Below are 7,648 nucleotides of genomic sequence, written 5' to 3' on the forward strand. Positions count from 1 at the left end.
ATGCTTCAATACAAGTGTGCATGCATAATACAACCTTTTATGGACATATTAAACATCGATGCTAAGGCAACCTGCGTCAGATACAAACAAATGTGATGAACTGTAAAAAATATTTACTTATTTAACCAATATTCCCATATGGTACTCATCTACCAACTTTGATATTAACAGCCAACTTTAAAGGCTAAATGTAATACATTTCATTTCAACTTATGTTCGTGCTTATATCCAATTAAGGTTCAAGCACGCTGTCCTGGGCACACCACATCTATCTGGAGTGTCTGTCCAGGACAATGGGTTAGTGGTTGGTGAGAAAGAAGAGGGTGTAGTGGTCTTACACCTACCCATTGAGTCCTTATAATACAAAATTTGTTCACATTTAAAAGACGTGACATTGCCGTGTAGTTAGGTGCGTCAGACCAATGACCATGACCTTTGTTTGTGCTGACTGCAGTTTAAAGGAAACCTACGTCAATTATAAATAAATGTTATGAACCGAAATGATTTTTATTTTAGAAAAGAGCATTTGTACATACATGCATGCATTCATGCATTCATGCATGCATCCATGCATACATACATACATACATACATACATACATACATACATACATACATACTACTTACATACATATATACATCTGGACGTGCTACAGGACATCGTTCAGAGTTATAATCGCACGCAACACCGCTGTTGGGACAGAGTCCGGCCAGTGTCACTAAGAGAAACGAGGGCGAAGTCAGATTAGCTCAATAGCTTATCAAGAAGTCCGATAAATCCCCCCAAAAAGTCAAACTTCACATTTGAAGTGGGAGACAAGATGATAATCAGTCACCTGAGGGGTAAGTTCGATCGGGAATATCAAGAAAAATGGTCGGGGGAAATCTTTAGCATCGAAAGAAGATACTGGTCTCAAAACAAAGATATGGAGTGGTGATTCTATCGAAGGGACATTCTATGCAGCCGAGCTTCAAAAGGTGAAAAAAAATCCAGACCAGGTATACAGAATACAGGAGGTATTGAAAAAAGAACAAACTGAAGGAAGTGCTGGTCAAGTGGCTTCACTGGTCCAACTAGTATAATTCGTGGATTCCCGAAACCGACCTGATTCAGTACCAGATGGTATAAAAGGACCCAGCACATGTTTGACTATCATTAGAATTAGATACGGTTTTAACGTGCTCATATACCTCTATGGTTTCGAACACGCCTACCCCAAGTCCGGCCTCCGATAAGATCGGTGGTCTGACTCGGAACAGGAAAAACCTAACTACTATAACAATATAGAAATTTTGAAATTTAGTGCCAAAATTATAAATAAAAATATACCAACATTAATAATTTTTGACTGCGTTCTTAAAACATATATAATCTTATTCTATAATAATTATAAACATTTAATTTGACTCAATTGTAGTCCCCAGAGGTAAGGAGGAAGGGTTGGGGGGGGGGGGGGGGGGGGGGGTAGAATCGGCCCACAGAAAAGTTATATTAAATTTAATATTAATTTTAAAAAAATATAAAGAAATTATTAGAAAAGATTACCAATCGTATTTCGATAATTGGTGTAACCAGGAGGGGGCAAGAAGGGAGGCCGGAATTTTCACTAAACCTAAGGCCAAACCGCCTACACCCTTCATTAGCATGGAAGCAACCGTGGAAGCACAACCTCTGTCTGGAAGTCATTCTGGCGATACCTGGACGTTTTTGGGGAAACATGTGGCCAAATTAGAAACCGTTTTCTTGTTTCAAATCATCGTCATATACGTCGTGGTCATTACGTGCATTGTTAATTTATCTCTAGAATGAGGCAATTCCAACTTGTGGACGGCACTACTCAGTAGTAGCTTGGGGTATCTGTTACCGAATCCTAAGATTAAATCTTACAAGCACCATGGATAAGTATATCACCATTCGAAGTACCGATAGCACCGCTTACTTTTCAGACAACCAACCCTGGTCTTTTAGAGTCAATCTTTATGACAGACTACGTTTGGGCAAACAGTGGGTGGTAGCAGCTACCGAAATCACCGTTCTGAATTCGGACGTCTCGAGAAAATCGGACTGTCGCAATATTTACGTGTGCTCCAACATTTGACATAGTTCAGACGTTGGAGAAAGAAAAGAACCTCTTTTGAGGCGAGTATGTCTCGGGTGGAATAAAAAAGAAAGAATGTTTTCACAATGTCATTACATACCTCTGCAGATGGTAACCCAGCCTCATTCATCACGGGACCAGTGACGGTGACACTTCATGTGAAGCCACAAACCCTTTTTGTTTTGAATATTTGAAACTGATGACAAACATTCACGATTACCACATGACATTGGGATTGCTGAATGACATGAGTGGAGGACAGATGTTGGCCTTGGTGACGATCGCTCGAGAATTACTCGAAGGTCGCGTTAACGTCAAGACAGGACAAAAACGTAGGTTTTTACAGTCTAACCCCAACAACGGTTATGTGAACATGCTCAAATTGATCGCATCACCGTTTGTGACAGATGCAACCAGAAAGAGAATATTGAAACGAAACACGCCTCTGTTAACCTTCATTTTGCATGTCGATCACATGAATCAGATCAAATCAGAGATCATACGATCAGTGGTCACGGATCGCTGGAGACATGAGGGTTGGCTCGGCTCGCCTTTCTATAAATAGGGCCTTGATAGAAATCACTCGTTATTTAAGAGAGAACCTTTGAAGGAGCAACATGTCAAACCAGTACAAGTTGTACGTTCCCGATGTTGACAAGTGGACCCGTTTCTACAAACTGCAAGCTCAAGGCAAACTTCAACGTCATTTTCCTGTTCAACATGGTGGGAAAAATCAAATCATGTACAGCGTGGATCGATGTCTAGAACTCTACGATCCCACGTGGAAAAAGGGGAAAAAAGAAGAGGACAAACCCCCGGAACCGGAAGTGGTCATGGTATCGCCCACGCAACAGGTGGTGGAACAAGCCAAGGCCGAGTATAAAAGGGAAAGCAACGCGACAGTCTGTCAGTTCATCGAGAAAGCGCAAAGGGAACACATTGAGCAGCAGCAGCAAATCAGATCGCTTGAGTCAGTAGAAAAAATGGCTGCATACTTAAATGAAGCTGAAGAAGAGGCCCATGCTGAAGAATTCTCTATCTTTGAACTTCCACGTACGTTCACTTCTGTTGAAAAAATCTATTACGAAGATAAGAGACCCACGTCCCAGTCACGAAGGAGAGCAGTCCTGTGGAGTTTAACGTGTATGGACAAGGCATCGATTACATCGACCTGAAACGTACCAATCTACACGTGAAAGCCACCTCGACCAATCTGTACCCTTACAGGAGTTATCTGAAAGTGTTGTTGAATGGCACGTCCACGGCCAAGGAATCATCTCTTCAGTATCAACTCTACTACAAAGATTCGTCCGATGCTATAGACGACACAGACCCAATAGCAGGTATCAACGGATATGGAAGGGTCTCTGTACGAAGACTTTTTCGACATCAAACGTTATCTCATCAATGGTGTCAATCTACAGATCAAACTGTTCCGGATCAGACCTTCCTTCCATCTGTTGGCAGGAGAAGATAAACCTGATTGCAAAGTCAAGATCGAAGATGTGTACCTCAGAGTCTGCAAAGTGCGACCCAATACGGCCATCATCACGGCCCACGCCAAAACACTTCAGGACACAGAAGCCAAATATCCGTTCACAAAGAGCGACATCAAAGTGGCCTCCATTCCCAAATGACAACTGAGTTTCACCTGGGATCACTTGTTTCAAAACAAATGTCGTGGTGGCACTGGTCTCTGCAGAAGCAGTGAATGGCAGTTACACCAAGAATCCATTAAATTTTCCCATGCATGATCTTGACACAATCGCCCTCTACGTGAATGGTGAATCGTTACCGGCTCAACCTCTACACGTGGGCAGTAATCAGTGCATCACGGCCTACAACAACCTGTTTGAAGGAAGAGAATCCATCGGACTGGACGTGGACAGAGAGGATTTTAGAAGGTGATATGCTCTGTATCAATTCACATTGGAACCTTACCACTTGAAGGAAGAATACCTGGATCTTATAAAAAGGGGTAATCTATGACTGGACTTACAGTTTAAAAAGATCTTGCCAGAAACGGTCAACTATTTGATCTACTCGGAAGATAACCTTCTGAAGGCTGATCCAATTACGAGACACGTCAGAGTGTATGCTGCAGACGAATTCCCACGTCACCGACTGACCAGTTTTCACAGAGGATTCATCGTCAACACGTATCCATCAACCATGAAAGGACAACATTGGGTCGCCATATGGTTGGAAAGTGTCAAACACGGAATTTGTTTTGACAGTTTTGTAAAGCCACCTGAATACTACCAGAGACAGTTTTTACAAAGAAACAGCGTACACACTGGCTACAATAAAAGGGTGCTCGATCTGCTCCAGGGGCTGTAGTGGCACGATGATGGGTCCATTTAGATCACGATGATGAATGATGATGCAACCCACATCGTTTTGTCACACGTCACGTTTGACCTCTTACAGGACTTCGTCAAACATGTCATGGAGATTGTTGTGCAGTTCTCAGATACCTTTGCCCTGCCAGGGTTCATTGAACTTCACCTGATACGTGGTGTCGATGGCACCCAGCTTTTTGATGGTTCTTTCCCCTATTTTTTTAAAGTCGTAAGGCGTTGGGTTGTTGTTGTTGGTGTCGTCATCGTCTTCGTTCAAGTCTGGACCAATGCCCCCAAACTGATTAATGGTTTTCTGTTTCTTGCTTGGGGTTCATCCATTTTTCAATTTTTTTCTCGGGTGGAGCATCGTCTTCTTGGGGTCTTCGATGACACGTCTCCCTGTTTTTGTCTGAGATCGGGCATCCTCTGAAACGTGGCATAACGAACGTTACATGGTAGACCTTTGCCATGTTCCGAAAAGTCACCATCCTGGAGGCAGAGTCATGTCGATTTCTTCTACGTCTGTTTGTTGTTGTTGATCTGGACTCCATGGTTCATAGAGTTTCTCCACGAGTTGGGTGTCCATGTCTTCTTATTGTGGATGTTCACCTGGTGGCACGTCATCTTGATAGGCCGTCAAAAGGCTGACCAGTTCCTCCATTTCGAGGTCCGTGTACAGTTCTTCCTTTTGTTCAGAGGTGATCTTTTCAAGATTTTCCACGGCCTCCTGGATCTCTTCGTCCGTAAAAGCCACCTCTGCCTGAAGATCCATTTCGTTCATCATCTTCTCGAATTTTAGCTGGACCAGCCTGTCTTTGACGCATTGCAAACGGCCTATGTGGTTCCACTTGACAAAGAGTTCCAGGTCTCTACTGCGCACAAAGGCAGCGATCCTCACTCAAACTGTGCCCTATGAACGATCCATAAATATTCTAATAATATATACCATCACAAATATATATATATATATATATATATATATATATATATATATATATATATATATATATATATATATATATATATATATATATATATATATATATATATATATACAGTAGAATCTCATTGGCTCGAACACTGTCGGTGCATCAAAGTCTGTTCGACCCATCGGGTAGTTCGAAGCATGCATTGTTGGGTGCTTCTGTAAACACAACAATCAATCGGACAACCTCGCATGTTTCCGTAAAACCGGCTTGGGCGAGATGATCCGATTGACTCATGAATTGATTGGTGTTACTTGCAAGGTTCATTCATCTAACGATTACCGCATTACAATTGCACGATAATTAACGACAGGTGCTAAATAAACAACACGATAAGCGTGAAAGGGTCGACGAAAAAATTATACATAAATTATTTTTTATATTTCTTCGGATAAACGTAGCTGTTCGAGCCAAATATGTTTAATTTTACAGTTCGGAGCAATAAAATGGTTCGAGAGAAAGCTTCTGTTCGACCCTAGGGGTATTCGACCAATCAGCACCAAAATAAAGGGGTTTAATAGAGAGAAAAATCAGGACTTTGTTCTTGGTTCGAGAATACCAGTAGGTTCGACCGTAAGGCGTTCGAGCCAATGAGATTCTACTGTATATATATATATATATAGATAGATATATTGACTTAAACGTATATGGTAAAGGAGGAAAACTCGTAATGCGAACACTATTTTTAAAATGCAGTTATTTCCCTTTGATCGACACGGGTTACTCGTTAAGCTCTTGGCACAGCACGGCGCATGTCGTCTGCTAGACTGCCTTTCGCCGAGTTAATGGCATCGTCTCTCTCTCTCTCTCTCTCTCTCTCTCTCTCTCTCTCTCTCTCTCTCTCTCTCTCTCTCTCTCTCTCTCTCTCTCTCTCTCTCTCTCTCTGTGTGTTTAACCGTTAGAAGGGCGTAACCAATAGCTGCGTGCTCTCTCTCTCTCTCTCTCTCTCTCTCTCTCTCTCTCTCTCTCTCTCTCTCTCTCTCTCTCTCTCTCTCTCTCTCTCTCTCTCATCGCAAACCAAGACCACAGTTACACACGACAGATTGCCCAATAATATTTGCGAAATAAACACCCTCAGCGTGCGCGCGACAGACGTTCGCATAAAAACGTACATCAAAGACTTGTGTTTAGTAATTCTTGAAGAAGATAAAAAAAACTGAGATGGTACAGTAGTCCAGGCAAATTATGAAATACCTGGAACAAATTGCAACAGTACGTTTTATTGTTGAAGTTGTTCCATAGACCCCCCACAACATTATATCCAAAATCAGTCAAAATCCGACCACAGGAAAGTGGCTAATTAACATAAATCCAAAATGGCACCATTTTGAACTTTTGGGCCCTATACCTCATTAATGGCCTAGGACCCTATAAATGTATTACAAATAGATATAAAAGTGATGCCAACGAATAAATCTAGCCTATCGAAAATGTTGTATGACGTAGTATGACATCATGACATAGATATGAGCCATATATTTCTCTGCAATCATCCCAAATGTTTCTTCTTTACTCCAGGGCAGTCGATGAATCAACGATCCACCATCTAGGACACTGAAGTCATAGTCCGTTGCCATTGTCTCTTCAGTTTGTTCATTTTGTAGTAATCTGGACAACGCATCTACAAGCTGTGGCTTATTTGCTTCTCGTAAAATACCAGTTTTGTCAAATAGGGCAGGAGGATGGGTTAACAACTCATACTTGAACACCTCATTGAGACTACACTCTTTGTTGTTCGCGATAATTAACAGTCTCTGGAACAGTAGCTGAGGATCAACAGTAATCATTGGCAGTAAACACTTTCTCACCAAGTGTCTTCATTTGATCTTTCTTCTTAAATGAGAACTGTAAGGCATTCTGCCCTGCCATTTTATTCACTATTGTTCTCCCAACTTCCTCTGCTTCGTGCGGATTGGCAGTTACTCCAGTTACTCCCGTGGATATATTGTAGAGTGTTTCTTGTTCCCCAAAAGGAGGATGATCTTGAAAAAAGTCAAGTAACGTTTCTGTGCCTTTGTTGTCCCTTGTTCTACGTGCAACTGCCATATCCTTGTGTTGTTCACTGGATGTGTACAGGTTTCCAGTCAATTCCTGCATCGTGTCATTTATCTCTGCACAGGCAGGCAGGGCCAATAACCATCGGGTTCTCTGATCTCCATTGGCAGTCCTGCCCAAAAGCGATCGGTTCTGGGAACAACAAACAATCCTGAAACAAATTTCT

Source organism: Gigantopelta aegis, chromosome 7 (genome assembly GCF_016097555.1).
Source record: "Gigantopelta aegis isolate Gae_Host chromosome 7, Gae_host_genome, whole genome shotgun sequence".
Taxonomy (NCBI): Eukaryota; Metazoa; Mollusca; class Gastropoda; order Neomphalida; family Peltospiridae; genus Gigantopelta; species Gigantopelta aegis.